Below are 16,189 nucleotides of genomic sequence, written 5' to 3' on the forward strand. Positions count from 1 at the left end.
GAGTCCTCACTGAAACCTGCCCCCGTGGGCACCCTGATCTGGAACTTCCCGGAACTGTGAGAAGTAAATGCCAGTTTTCAAGCCACCCGGGCTAGGGTATTTTACTTATGGCAGCTTGAGCTGACTAAGGCAGTCATGATGAGGCAAGACCTATGGAAGACAGTTCTCTCTGCTCTTAGTGGAGAAAGACTTGGGCGTCTCATTTTATTTTACAGAAGATGTGATCGAGTGTTTGTAACTAATTATTTCCTACCCTTTGCACTGAATGTCATAAACTTAGAATGAATCTGTCATCGTACTCTAGTAAAGGTCTAGAATCTTCCCACATATACTTTGTATATTAACTTCACTCCAAGATGCCTCTTACTTTTCATACTAATTCTTCCTTTTGTTCCTTTTTTCTCATCCATTTGCTTATAATTTTATTATACTTTGCTATATGCTTATATTGCAAGTTGCCTCGAGTCCTCTCAAAAAGAAGGCAGGTAAAAAGTAAGAATGTAAATCAATAATGAATAAATGAATGACATTTCCACTTGAGAATTAAAAATATAAATGTTCATAGCTGCATTTGGAATTATATACAAGTACTTATTTGAAGAAACTTAGTTTATCTCAACTATCCTCATAATTTTACACAAATAATTTTCCTGTTGCAGGGGCCCTAACTTAGGGCTCATGGACCCACTAAGGGATCTGTGGACAGAAATCGGGGAGTCTTTATACTTGATTGGGGAAACTATATCATCATTTTCACTGACCTCTGACTAAAACTTAACATTTATTTCAAGATAAGTACTGGCAACCAACCACGGAAGTATTAGCAGTATCTCTCCTTTTGTTTCCCATAGAAATCACAGCTGTTCTCATCTCCCATTATGGTTGTGGCAACTAGACTCAAACCTTGGTTCTCAAACACCTTGGTTCTCGAACAATTTGGTTTTTTTTTTTTCTCAATTTTTTTATTTAATTATTTTTCAAGTACAGTTTTCTGTCTATTACTCCCATCCCATCCCACCCCCCATCCTCCCCCCTCCCTCCCATTTCCACCCTTCTCAGTTGTTGTCCATGTATCCTTTATATAGGTTCCTCTTCGAACAATTTGGTTTTCAACTAAATTGTTCACAGAAAAAAAAAGTGACTCGGTTGTCTAATAAAACTTTGGGTCTTGATTTCCTACCCCACAACCCTTTCATGCTGACACCTATATGATCAATCATTCACACATCTCTAGGGCCACAAACAGAGGAGATTGGGTTTTCTAACAAATCACTTCTCCAACAGTCTTCCGGAATGAATTAAGTTTGAGAACAGAGATTCCACTGTATTTTCAAATATCACTTATATTCATCATCACCATTCAAATGTCAGTAGACTTGCTGCTATATTGTTATTTATTGGATAAATAAAAGGCATATATATATATATATCACTGTATCATGCATTTTTATTATATTTTATATATTTGATTTCTCTAAAATCCTTTCTATTTTGTCTTAGACTACTGGAAAGGGGTCCATAGGCTTCCCCAGACTGTCAAGGGTGTCCAGGGTGTAAAAGAAAGTAAAACTGTGACAAACACAAACTGCTCAGGTACCAAATCACGGAGTGTTTACAAATGTCTAACTTACATCTATACTTGGCATGCTCTTGTAAATAAAGGGAACATAGGAGCTCCATGAATCTAGTCCCTTTGACAATACAAGGTCACAATAAGCTCACACACAGGAAGTCTATTACCTAAGTCTGAAGCTGTACTTCCGAAAAGACATTTAACAGCTTTGTGAAATTTGGGGTCTGTGAGGTTTTTTTTTCCTTTGCTAAATCCCTTCGCATTTTCCACCCAGCCCCCTAACCCCCGTTCTCTCTGACAGCTGTCAGCCTGTTCTTTGTATCTATGAGTCTGTTTCTAGGTTGTTTTTAGCTTAGTTTGTCCATTAGATTCCACATATAAGTGAATCATATGGTGATTACCGGAGGGAAGGTGGGGAGAGGTGTTGTAGAAGAGGGGGAGAGACAAACAGTGATGGAAGGAGAACCAACGTGTGGTGGTGAGCACACAATACAATATATAGATGATGTATTATAGCATGTACACCTGAAACCTATATAATTTTATTAAGCAATATCAACCCAATAAATTCAATAAAATTTTTTTAAAAAAACTTCAGGCCAGAATTTTCTATCACTGAGAGAGAAAAAATTGACTTAATACCTAAAATTACTTAAAATGCTTATTAAGAAGCAGCACATTTGACTCAATTAGGTAACGACGCATGATCTGTTTTGCAAATTATCCAAGCCCCTTTCTTTTATTTTTTTCTTCCTGCTTTGTGTGTTAGGCTTTTTAAATTTTTTGTCAGACACTTTGGCACTTTTAGGCACAATTGGAATAGGGCAAGAATAAGGAAGTAAAACAAAAGGCTATCAGTATACTTACTTCCTACACACTTAAAAATTATTTTTAGTTACTGCTGTGACATTTGCAAATAGGACCTGGTACAAAAAGTGTGTGTGTTTGTGTGGGCATGTTGGGGGAACAGCACGCCTATGGTGAGACCACCTCAAGAAGACAATGCGTCAGGGCCTCTGCCCCTACTTCCCAAGTTCCAGAGAGGGAGTAAAGACTGACTGGGGGGATTCTTTATCCCTACTGAACCCCAACCTGCAACTAGACTGGGAAGTGGGGAGTGAGGAGATACAGTGGACCCCTGGGTGGCAGAGTTTCTCCTCTTTCTCCTTGAGGTCAACAGGAGCATGTTATCCTTGGGCCATCTGTCCCAGGACTTTTGGCCATGAAAGTTTTAGTTGGAAACTGGTGTTCATGATTAAATGGTAAGCCACAAGACTGTCTACGATCCTCTAAGTATGTACCCCTTTGTATAACTAGTAAGTTTTCCAGGTGACTGAATTCTTACCCTTTAAAGCAATGACACTTCTTTCATGTAGTTATTTTAGACAACCAAATGTATTGTAAACACACTGCACACCTTCTACGTACCTAGAAAAGTACTCTGAAATTGGTTTAATCTTACATTGCTGACTCTGGGTCAACACTGAAAACATCCACCTTCTTGCATGGATGAATTATAAAGGATCCACTGAGGGTCTTTGACTATGATATGAGTTGATGGTGACATCTTTGAGTTTCTACAGATGCTCTTTCTATGGGGGGGGGGTAATTCTTTCTCATCAATCACCATTTCTCACTGTTTTCAGTAATGTTAATGAAGGGTTTTTTGTATTCTCTAATAGATTTGGAAAACTGATATACAATAATGAATAGATTGAGGACTTGAAGACATTTTAACTGGAATGAAAGGTATGACGCATGAGATTTCTTATTTGTTGTTTATGACATCTACTTCAGTGTTCACAGAACTTATTTGCTGATTCTGTGCATTGCAAAAAATGTGAGTTTACAGTATAGATAACTTTCAAACGAAAAAGATCCCACTATACTTGTGTTTATGTGGAAATGCTCCAGAGAGACCTCATTGCTCACATAGGTGTGTCCATATATCAACTCAAAGAAATGCTTATCCCAGTTTTTGGCCCACAGCAAGCTCTATTGTTGAGTTAAAGTCTCCTAAATCTACTAACTGAAATATTTACAGACCTGACTACACGGGCCACTAGGTTCTGCTGTCAGAAATCTCTGAGTCATACGCTCATTCTCACGAAGGCACCAAAACCAAGTTTTCCCACTTCCTATTTTATGCGTGTTTTATTTGTCTCATTTAGTCGTAACCACACGATGTGGTGGAAGAACTGTGGACACCACGTATTGAAGTCCGGCTTCTGCCTCCAATGAGCTATTGCTCCTGCCAAGTCTCAGCTCTTTCATCTATACAACGAATGTAACTTAGGCCCTAGGGTGTGTGTAAGGATTCAATGGCAGAATTCCCATGTCAGGCACTTAGTAGATACTGAATAATTATTTGTTTCCCATTGTTCCCCCAGTGTCTTCATTTTCCTGTTTATTGACTCTGCAGCACCCAAATATATAGATTATCTTCAGAATATGGAGTTGTCTCCACCAACGCGTTGTTGATCAGCAGGCAACAACTTTAGCACTAAGTAACTCTAAGTCCCCGTAGGACTTTGAATGCAGCTGCATGATGGCACAGTCACACTGTTATGAACATGTTCATGGTCATGTCTGTCAGCCCTTAGACCAGCAGTTTCTTGAGGGGAGGATTGGCATCTCATTGATCTCTGCCTTCCCAACACTAAGAACATTAGCAAACATTTCATGAGTGAGTAAAAGAATGAATCGCTATTTAGATATCATAAATGAAAGTTTGCTTGTGCTGGCGGATTCCTAATCTGGTATATAGAAATGTGGATCGGAAGCCAGACATCCTGAAAAGCAAGGGGCCAAGGTGACCAAACCCATAGACAGTTACCAACCGATGGCTCCCCGCTGCCCCCTGAGCACCCCACGCAGCTGATGACATTAACCTGGGAAATTCCCCACTGACCTTCAGTTCAGACAAGAAAAAATCCTTGTCTGCATTTCTAGACAGTCAGGTTGTCTATGTCTAAAATAGTCTATCTATTTTAAATCATAGGAAAATAAATGAGGCTGATGCCCCATGGCTCCCCACACAGCCTCCCCATCTCAACCTTGACCCAGTCAGATGGCTTTATTAGAAAAAAATTTAGCTGTGACTAAGTAGGCTGGTTCACCACACTTGCCTGTCCACTATGTGGGCTCCTTCCCCACACCTACTATACCTACCTACCTCTTAGTAATTTCTGCAGTGCCTTCTTCACCAGGGATTTCCATGACCATCCCCCTTCCCCTTCCCTTCTTCATGCTTCTCCCTTCATCTCTGCTTCTTCCTCTTTTTTTTTACTTTATTATTTTTTATTTTCCCCCAATTTTTTTATTTAATTATTTTTCAAGTACAGTTTTCTGTCTATTACTCCCATCCCCTCCCACCCTCCGTGCTCCCCCCTCCCTCCCATTTCCACCCTTCTCAGTTGTTGTCCATGTATCCTTTATATATGTTCCTTTAAATCTCTCCCCTATTTCCCCTGAAATTCCCTCCCCTCTCCCCCCTGGTCACTGTCAGCCTGTTCTCTATTTCAGTGTCTTTGGTTATATTTTGCTTGCTTGTTTGTTTTGTTGTTTAGCTTCCTGTTAAAGGTGAGATCATATGGTATTTGTCCTTCAACACCTGGCTTATTTCACTTAGCATAATGCTTTCCAGTTCCATCCATGATGTTGCAAAAGGTAGGAGCTCCTTCTTTCTTTCTGCAGCATAAAATTCCATTGTGTAAATGTACCATAGTTTTTTGATCCATTCATTTACTGATGAGCACCTAGGTTGCTTCCAACTCTTGGCTATTGTAAATTGTGTGCCTCTTCCTCTTTTTATTTATCCATTCTACACATGCTCATCAGAATACTCTTCTACATCTCACTGGTTTAAAAAAGTTCACAATCATTCTCTACCTCTGGCTTTCCTGTTCAACCAGTGAAACCACCCCCAGCTTCCTTCTCTCTTCCCACCTGGCTCCTGCCATCTAATTTTAGGAAACTCCATAGCAGTCAAATTGACCTCATTGGTGATTGTTTTCTCATTATTTAATAATACTTCTATATACACTGTGCCTTTTACAGGAATCTCTGTTCTTGTCTTTTCATCCAGACTTGCTACCTTAAACTTTTTAAGACCATTACATTTTAGAGTAGAAAAATGACCTTGACTTTGAAACCGAGAATGCAGTGCAATCCCCTTATATTTTTGTAGTCACAAAACTAAAACCCAGATATGGCTTTGGACATCCTCCGTCAGAAAGCTTTCAGACATCCAACTCCATCAGCTGCTCCCAGGAAAGCACGCACATGGCCAAGGAAGAGCAGGAGCACTAATACCATGGAGTAAGAGCTATATTAATAATAAAGACTATACTATATACTATACTATAGTATATACTGTACTATACTGTACTATACTGTACTATACTATATACTAGGTATATCACTTACTGTGAGAGTAATAGATATACATTAAATAGTATATTAGATATTTAATTATATTGGATATATTCAATGGCAAACAGATATATATTATACAGTATATTATATATACTACATAATACATATATCACTTACTAAGGATTATACTAAACCTAACACCAAACTCTATTCTAGATGCTTTCACATGGGCTCAAGTGATCTTCACAATGAACCCATTTTATGAAGGATAAATCTGACACTCAGAAAGGCCAATTTATTTGTCTGAAGTCATCCATATAGTCAATGCCAGACTCAGTTTTCAGAACTAGGTTAGTTTAAGCCCTCAGAGCTTACTTTATTTCTACGTCTCAGCTTTCCCCTCTCCTGCAGGCACTATATAAAATTCACATTTGGGTTAGTGTTACGGCCGTCATAACAAAATACTACTGACTGGGCAGCTTAAACAACAGAAGTTTATTTTCTCACGGTTCTAGGGGTAAAAGTCTAAGATCAAGATGTTGTAGGTTTGAAGGCCCATCCTAACATCCCCGTTTTAACTCAGGGACCTCTTTAAAGGCCCTATACCTAAATACAGTCACATTCTGAGACATTAGGGGTTAGAATTTAATATGTAAATTTTGTGGGGGACACAATTCAGCCCACAGAGTTATCCAGAATTATACCTTCTACTTGTTATCTTTAATTTCACCCCTTTCCCAAGTAATCTCTTTCACCAACTTATAACAAAAATCACACAAGTTGGTATGTGTATCTTTTGCAAATCTACATTTAATAATGTAATATTATCTTATTAGCATTATTAATAAGACAATTTATAACATCAATAATGTGAAAATAGATAAGCAGTTATCATGTCTTGATTGCTATCTCTGCCCTGCTCTTTGCTTCACTCTTCAAAAACAGTACGTAAAAATTCATTGCATTCAGCTCCATTCAAGTGCTAAGTACCACACTGTTAAACTCTTAGATACTGAGTTACTCTTCCAAACTCACCAACTTCTGTTCAAATATGGCTACAAGCAAGCAAACAAAAAACTGTTCATAAGGATCTCACCTTTAAAAAAAAAAGAAAGGCGCCATGGTTCTTCAAAATCCCCGAAGCTTTAGCAATTTTTAGGGGAGTAAAATGTAAAGAAAGTATAGTGGACTGTGGAAAGATGTAAGAGCAGAATGAGAAGGGGCCAAAAGTATGATGAATATGATTACACTCCTTTCTCAAATATTGTGAGGGCCACAAATTTAAAATATTATCACTTCATTCTCTTCTTAGAAAACTCATCCAGAAGTCAGCCTTCCTTTCCAAATCAGTGACTTTTATATACAACAAAGAATGTCACACTTTATATTAATTTTAAACATTCTGAGAAAAGACATTACTAAAAAATCTGTACCAGCCCCTAGAATAATACAATGGGAAGGTAACATGCACTTGTAATTTCTAGATTATCCATAAGGTAATAATACTTTTGAATGTTCTAACTTGTTGTCAGTTTTCCGGGATGAGAATATTTTCAATTTCAGATTAGCTGTGATATCCACAACTCAGGAACACGAGGACAGTTCATTAGAAATGGGTTACACGGTTCCTTAGGGCTCTCATTTTAAAAGTGTAAACATGTACATTTATTTAAAAAAATAAGGAACTGCCTTACAAGTGTGTCAAGTCATCTTAGATGAGGAAAGTTTGTAAAAGGACATATGGGGACAGTTAGTGTTCCCTACAACACGTGATCTCTCTCAAATACTGTGGTACCTGGGCCTTCTGACAAGTGCCAAAGCCAACATGTGCCGAAACTGACGCGCACCGCATGCATTCTTCCCATCAGAAATGATCTCTGGTGGGGCTGCGCTGTGACGCACACGAGCCCTAGCCAGTGGGACTGTGGCCTGAGCAAGTGCTGGCAAGTGCTGAAACATTTTTTTCTCAGCAAAATGCAATGAATGCTGAGTTTGACAAGGTCTAAAGCGGACAAGGTTCAACTATAATAAGATTTGCAAAAAGAAAAAAACGAACACATTAAATATTGTCTATTGTTTTCTACTCTTTCCTCCTACTGTATAACCATTTTTAAATCCCACTGCTAAAGCCATGCTTAGTCACTGCTTGTTTTTAACCTTCCTTTCAGTCAGGCTTCTTGAAGGAAATTTGCTCTTCTTGCTCCAATTACGACCATGTATTTGTTTCTCAAAGACCTGCAAGTGGACTTCAGGCTCAGGCTGCATTGGGGTCTCAGGTCAAAACCGGCAGGCATTCTCTTACTGCTGAATTCAGTGGGTGCGTTCAATCCCTTTCCTACTAACCTCCCACAACAGAAGCCTTGTTTTCAGGACTTCACTTTCTCCCAGTCTTCTTCTCACCTTCCATCACCTCTCCTCACACTTTCTGCTCCCTTCTGTCTCTTTTAATCTTTTAAATATAGGTGTTCTCCTCTCCAGGGTCCTGGTCATGTACTTATTTTATTGTGCTGTGTTTTATTTAACTGTCACCAATTCCAATGAGTCCCACAACTACATTTTAAGTCAGGATTACATTCTGAGCTCCAGAGATAGTCATCAAATGGCCCACTGACCACACACCATTCCCATTAACACAATTTCCTAAACATATATATATATATATATATATAAAGAACTCATCATCTTTTCTTAAAAATGTACTCTTCATCCTCATCTTGATGAATGACATCACCACCTACCTTGTCCCCAATCCAGGATCTTCTAATTTTATTTACTTTCACATTATCAATAAATTGATATATTAATTTCCAAATATAAAAATAACTTATTCAATTAAACTGTGAAAATCTTATTTACATTACTTTAAAGTGTATATTTTTATTTACCTGATAAGAACAAATTGATGCCACAGAAACATCTCGAAGAATCTAAGGAACAGATGGTATTTTAAATTAACACTATATAAATTATGCCCCCAAAACGTTTTAAGGGGCTAGAAAATTCTGATCTGTTTAATATTTGAAGCATTTTCCTTTATTATTTGTCTATATTATTGTAATCATTGAGAAAAGATATTTTGAGTTAAACTCAGTCACTGTGAAGCCCAACCCTTGTTCCAGTTAATAAGATTTTCTGTATTATCATATCAGCTAACAATTGATGAAACCAGAAAGGTCAGGGTTCACACTGCCTGTCACTACTGGAACCAATAAGTAGACACAGGGATTGAATCTTTACGGGTGCTGTACTCAGATTTCAGCAATCTGAGAAGATGGCAGGTTAGGTACCTGCAAAAACTGTCTTAATAGCTCATCTCAAGCCAATCTCTTTATGAGGAGAAGAAAGGGTAGGTAGGCATTTGAAAAAAAGCTTAAATAGACAACAGTTGCAGTCAGGAAGCGATTTTCCTAGTACTTCTTTATCTGTTGATCAACAATTCTTTTTCTGTGTCACAGAGTCCCAGATAATCCCTTCCTGGAACACAGTGGTTCAGACACCACTGCATTGCAGACACCCTGGGGCATGAAGGGTGTTGAATTGCTCATCACTTCCTGGAGCCACACAGTTGGTGCATTCCAGTTCCTAGAATAACAGCTTTCCACATGCATTGATCACTTCTGCCTATCAACTATGACTGAAGCTAAAATGTTTAACTCTTGAGTTCCCCTGTCAGTTCCAAGATGACTTATAAAAAAAGCCAGAAGCCAGACAGCCCCGAGGAGCTGAAACTTCTCTTCTGTTCCTGCTTCTGCCACTACTCCATGGGATGGCCTCTGCCATGGCTCTTTGATCTTTCCTCTGACAGTAAGAAGGACAGGAACCCTGTTCCTGTGCTAATAGTCACATCCCATATATTCGTATACTCTATACAAAGTTAACTTTATTTTTTATCATAAAACCACATCTTTGGAGTAGTATCAGCTCATTTTAGAGATGGAGAAACTGAGAAGAATGTGAGGAAATTGCCTAGACAAGTGACAGCAGAATAATCAAAGCAAGGATTATGATCTAGTGCCCACCAGTTCTTCCAGAAGAATGCCCAGGATATCGCAAAGGTAATGAGGTGTGTGTGTATACACACACGCACATGCACACACGCACCATGCACACACACATTATCAACAGAGATAATAAGGACAAACTAGTCCTTATTAGGACTAGAAGAACAGATCTTTCTACCTGGAAAACATTAAAACATCGGCTCACTTCTTAAAGTCTCTCCTGTCCTCTTTCTTTTCCTAGTCTAACGATGCTAAGAATTTTTTTGCATCTTCTAACACTAAAGGAAATGCTTTTTTCCTTCAGTGCATATTAAGGAAATATCATTAATATATTAATTGCTATGGTTCTAATTGAATTCTCATATATGTTGATCATCTCACCAGTTAGCCTAAAGCCTTTACATGAAAAATACATTGTGAAAACCTGCTCTCAGTTTTGTAAAAGATAAAATGAAATAAGAGTAAGACCACAAAAGGAGAAGTCCTTGAAAATACCTTTTACCTTCAATAATCTTAGAGGTAAGGTCTCACAGAACTGGGTTTCTTCCTCTTCAGGGCCCCATAATTACATTATAATTATTCCTTTAGTAACTAGGTGGGCCCTGGCTGGTGTGGCTCAATGGATTGAGTGCTGGTGTGTGAACCAAACAGTCACCAGTTCAATTCCCAGTCAGGGCACATGCCTGAGCTGCAGTCCAGGTCTGCAGTTGGGGGTGCGCAAGAAGCAACCCCACATGGGGTTTCTCTCTCTTTCTTTCTTCCTCTCATTCCCTCTCTCTAAAAATAAATAAATAATAGTTATTTGGTTATTTGGTTAACATCTGTCACATCAGACTAAAAGCCTCAAGGGAATATAAGCAGTGAATGTTTTTGCTTTTACCCTAGGCACTTAACAGTCAGCATTCGGTGAATATTTATAGGACACTCCTATGGGACATAGGACAAAGCATTCCTGTGCTTATGTCCTTTCTATAGGGAAAGAGAGCCCTCAAAAAGTATAGAGATTAAGTTCTAAGAGTGGGAATCCTTAGAAATCTAAAAATTTTCTAAATACTGAAAATCAAGTGTTTTCTCTAATAACACCTTTTTTATTAATATAAATAAGCCGAGTTACAAGTAGCTCAGATGCCCAGTGTAGAGTTCAATGACAAGATCTTTATTTCAAACATAATTATTATATGAAGCATAAGGCAAAGTGAAGAGCAAGGGATAGAGGCTTAAGTCAATTTCCTCTGTGGCAATGAGCACAGGTGGGAATGGGCCAGTATCGACCATGATGACGACAGTGTCCTAACTCCTTTATGCCTCAGTCGTGTATATTTCCACCTAGCTCCGGAGCTGATAGTCCTGGCCCAATAGGCCCCTGTACTTGAACATAGGACACTGATTCACCTATACATCTTCAGATAGGGAAGACAGTGTCAATTTCAAGTTTTTGAACATTCATTGGGAAGTTAATGAGAATCAAAATACAGAAACAAAGGACCAAGATTAACATGTGTGAATTCATGGCCTTCCCTGTAGGCAGCACTTTGTAAAATCTGTGCTGGGCTGCCCTAGTATTAGCCCCATCCTGTAGCGAAGGGAAGGTTCATTTATTTTGGCAAGTCCCCTCCTTCTCCTTCTCGCATTTCCACTCTGGACAAGAACGGTGACCTTAGTCAGGTGAGAATACAGATTGGTAACTGATTCAGAGGTGTCTTTAGATGAAAAGAGAAATGATTTTAGACTGATCAGCACATATTTGCATTTCAGATGCTAGGTACAAACACAATCCTCTCCTCCTCCACCACCCCCTGTGAAAATCACTCCACATTCTCTAACCAAATGGTTTTTATTTTATTGAAATTACAGTGGGTTGCAAGTCAAAACTGATAGGTGTATTGGCTTTCAAATAAAGTTTTGCTTTAAGCCTTCTCTTTTGGAAAGAGTAAGTATGATTCTAGAATATTGTCTGAAGATGTATATGTAATCAAGTGTATATGTCCCAGCCAGACAACTACTATGAACTCTACTTTCCACTGAGGGAAGGGAGGAACATGAGGCAGTATGATATGGTGTTGGTGAATAATTACCATCATCCCTCCATACATGGACCATCAATTTGAAAAATTAGAATACATTTAAATATTAACACAAAACCATATTGGAGATATATTTGATGTTTCAGAATGAACTTTGGATTTCATGTCTCTTCTTGTAATTATGAAAAAGCCCTATAAAAGAGTAGACCACATCTGATCTAATTGTGTATTGCCCTGGAGCTAAATATACTATCTTCCAATTAAGTATGTCAAATAAATAAATAAATGAATAAATAAAGTTGACACAGATTAGAAATAACAGAATATAGGATTAATCTAATAGAATAGTTGTGTGGTATACTAATATAATATTAACAAAATGATAAAATAATACTTTATTTGTATACAATTTTATATATCACATGTTTTATATTTGTATATCACACATTTTAAAGATTTTAATATATATTCATTCAATTGACTTGCAAAATAACACTGTGATAATGACAGTGTTACTAACTCTATTTTCTAGAAAAGGATAGAGGAAACACTTTCAAACTATTTTTATGAGGCTGGTATAACCCTGTTACCAAAACAGAGAGAAAAGTTAAGAGAAAGAATATTATACACAAATATCCCACATGAACTCAAAAACAAAAGTCTGTTTAAAATATTATCAGATAGCCCTGGTGGACGTGGCTCAGTGGATTATGTGCCACTCTGAAAACCCCAAGGTCATCATTGATTCCCAGTCAGGGCACATGCCTGGGTTGTGGACCAGGCCCCCATTTGGGGGCATGTGAGAGGCAACCACACATTGGTGTTTCTCTCCCTCTCTTTCTCCCTCCATTCCCCATCTCTAAAAAATATAAGTATTTAAAAATATATATTAGCAAATAAAATTCGGCATAATATAAAAGTATAATATATCCCAGCAATGAACTTACTTTTGCTTTTGAAAACCAATCATTATAATTCTGCATATTGACAAAATTAAATAGCATAATCATATAATCACAAAAGTTAATTCTATAATCACAAAAGTTAATTCATAAAAAGCACTTGACAAAACTCAACATCTATTTATGATAAAATTTAAAAGTCAGCAAATAATAGAACAAATTTCTTCAATTTGAAAACTGACATATACAAAAACCTATAGTTAGTATCATACTTCACGATCAAAGACTGACCACTGGTCAGTTAAGATCAAAAACAATACCAGAATGTTCACCCTTACCAGTCCTACTCAAAATCTTCTGGTAGGTTTAGCCAGTGCGATAATAAGAAAAATAAATAGAAGGTATAAATCTTTAAAAAGACAAAAAAACTATCATTATTCACTGACAGCATGGTTACATGTACAGAACCATCTAAAGAAATCTACAAAACTACTACTCAACTAATAAGCAAATTTATCAAGGCCTTAGGAAACAATGTTAATATACAAGAACAATAATATTTCTGTACAATAGTAATAAACCAAATAAAAAATTACTTTAAAAAATAATACCCTTTACAATAGCATCAAAAAGCACAAAGTATATATGGATAAATCTAGCAAATGATATCTTAAACCTCTACACTAAAAACTATAAAACATGTGTAAGAAATATTAAAAGATATACAATAAAGCTGTGACAAGCAAGACAGTGTCACATCTGTATAAAAATATACAAATTGACAATGGAAGAAAAGAGTTAAGAAATCAATACACACTTTTATAGTCCATTGATTTTTGGCAAAACACCAAAGCAAATCAACACACACAAAAAAGATTTTTAGTAATGCTTCTGAAACAAACAGATACCCTCTTGAAAGAATATTAACTTTTATTCCTGTCTCCAAGACCTAAACATGAAAGTTAAAACTATGAAACTTCCAGAATATAATATAAAAATATAGAGGAATATTTTCAAAATCTTGAGGTAGGCAAAGCTTTCTTACCCAGGATACAGAAAGTGATAAGTAAGAAAGAAAAAAAACTTTAAATTTCTGCTCATCAAAAATGACATTAATAAAATAAGCAAACCACAGACTTAAGAAAATATTTACAAAACATATCTGCCAAAGGACCCATATCCAGAATATGTAAAGAATTATTCCAAGTGAATAATAAAATGACAAATACACCAATTTAAAATGGGCAAATGATCTGAACAGATACTTCACAAAAGAAGTACAAATAGCCAGTCAGCACAGAAAATAGTTTTCAATCACAATGAGTTACTACAGTAATGGCAAAAATTAAAGAATGTTGGCGAGATGAGGAACAACTGAACTTTCATACATTACTGATGGAAGTATAAAAGCCTACAACATTTTTTTAGTGTTTGTCAGTTTCTTATAAAGCTAAATGTAAATACCCTATGACCACCAGTTCTACCCTGTAGTACTTGCTAAAGAGAAAGGAAAACATATCCACATAGGGACTCATCCATGAACATCCATATTGACTTTATAATAGTGTGAAACTGGAAATAACCCAAATATCCATCAACAGGAAAAGTGGTCAACGAATTGTGATACAGGCATGTGATAGAATAGACAGCAATAAACAGAGATAAACTACTACTGATAACTGCAACAGCATAAATTAATCTCACACGCATTATGCTAAACAAAAGAAGACAAACCTATAATAGTACATGCCATGCAATGCCATTGATATGAAGTTCTGGAACATGAACGAACTTAGAAAAAAATCAGAACGTCACTTTCCTCGGAGAGGGTGGCAGGATTGACTGTAATGGGGCATGAAGGGAACTATTTTGTATCTTGGTAACTGTGGGTTACATAAATATAAGTATTTGTCAAAACTCAGAATTATAGCACTCTCAACCCATGCATTTTACTATATGCAGACTACACTTCAATAAAATAATTTTAAGCATAGAAGGTAATGAGACAATACTGTTTTGATGACATGAAAATTAAACCTGAGGACTTCTGGTTTAATCTGGTTTAATTTGTCTCCAAGATGGAGGCATAGGTAGACACACTGTGCCTCCTTGAACAACCAAAATAAGGACAACAACAATTTAGAAACAAAATAACAACCAAAACTGAGAGAAAGTTGAACTGTATGGAAGTCCGACAACCAAGGAATTAAAATAGACATATTCATCCAGACCGGTAGGCAGGGCAGAGTCAGGCAGACGAGTGGAGAGGGGTGGAGGCACAGGAAGTGGTGACCCAGGCACACAAGGTGGCACCGGGCAGACCCTGGGCACACAGGCAGCAGCTGGCAGACCCCAGGCATGGGGTGGCAACGGGCAGAGTCAGCAAGGAGGAGAGTGAGAAGCAGATCCGGCACAAGGCGGCTGGCTAACCAGGCAGTGGTCCCACATTGGAGAGCAGATAACTAGGGAACAAGACAGATCGGCAACCCAGGGTCCCAGTACCAGGAAATAAAGCCTCAAAACACTGATTGAAAATCCCTGTGGGGGTTGAGGCGCAGGGAGACTCCCAGCCTCACAGGAGAGTTTGTTAGAGAGACCCACAGGGTCCTAGAAAGCACACAAGCTCACCCACCCAGGAATCAGCACCAGAAAGGCCCAGTTTGCTTGCAGGAAGTGGTGGAAGGGACTGAGGCACAACAGAGAGTGGAAAGCACCATTGTTCCCTCTTGGACCCCATCCCCACAAAGAGCATCACAACCCAATGACTTGGGTTGCCCTGCCCTGGTGAACACCTAAGGCTCCTCCCCTCATATGCAACAGTTGCAACCAGACCAAAAAAACAAAAACAAAAAAACATGGCTCAAACAAAAGAACAGATCAAAGCCCCAGAACCAATACATCTAAGTGACCAAGAGATAGCTAACCTATCAGATGCACAGTTCAAAATACTGGTGATCAGGATGTTCACAGAACTGGTTGATTTTAGTCACAAATTAGATGAACAAATGAAGGCTACACTAAGTGAAATGAAGGGAAATGCACAGGGAACCAACAGTGATGGGAAGGAAACTGGGACTCAAATCAATGGAGTAGACTAGAAGGAAGAAAGAAATATTCAACCAGAACAGAATGAAGAAACAAGAATTCAAAAAAGTGAGGAGAGGCTTAGGAACCTCCAGGACATCTTTAAACGTTCCAACATCCGAATTATAGGGGTACCAGAAGGGGAAGAAGCAGAGCAACAAGTGGAAAACTTATTTGAACAAATAATAAAGGAGAACTTCCCCAATCTGGCAAAGGCAATAGACTTCC

The sequence above is a fragment of the Sturnira hondurensis genome, unplaced genomic scaffold, assembly GCF_014824575.4.
Source record: "Sturnira hondurensis isolate 20B ecotype Veracruz unplaced genomic scaffold, ASM1482457v3 Scaffold0000167, whole genome shotgun sequence".
Classification (NCBI taxonomy): domain Eukaryota; kingdom Metazoa; phylum Chordata; class Mammalia; order Chiroptera; family Phyllostomidae; genus Sturnira; species Sturnira hondurensis.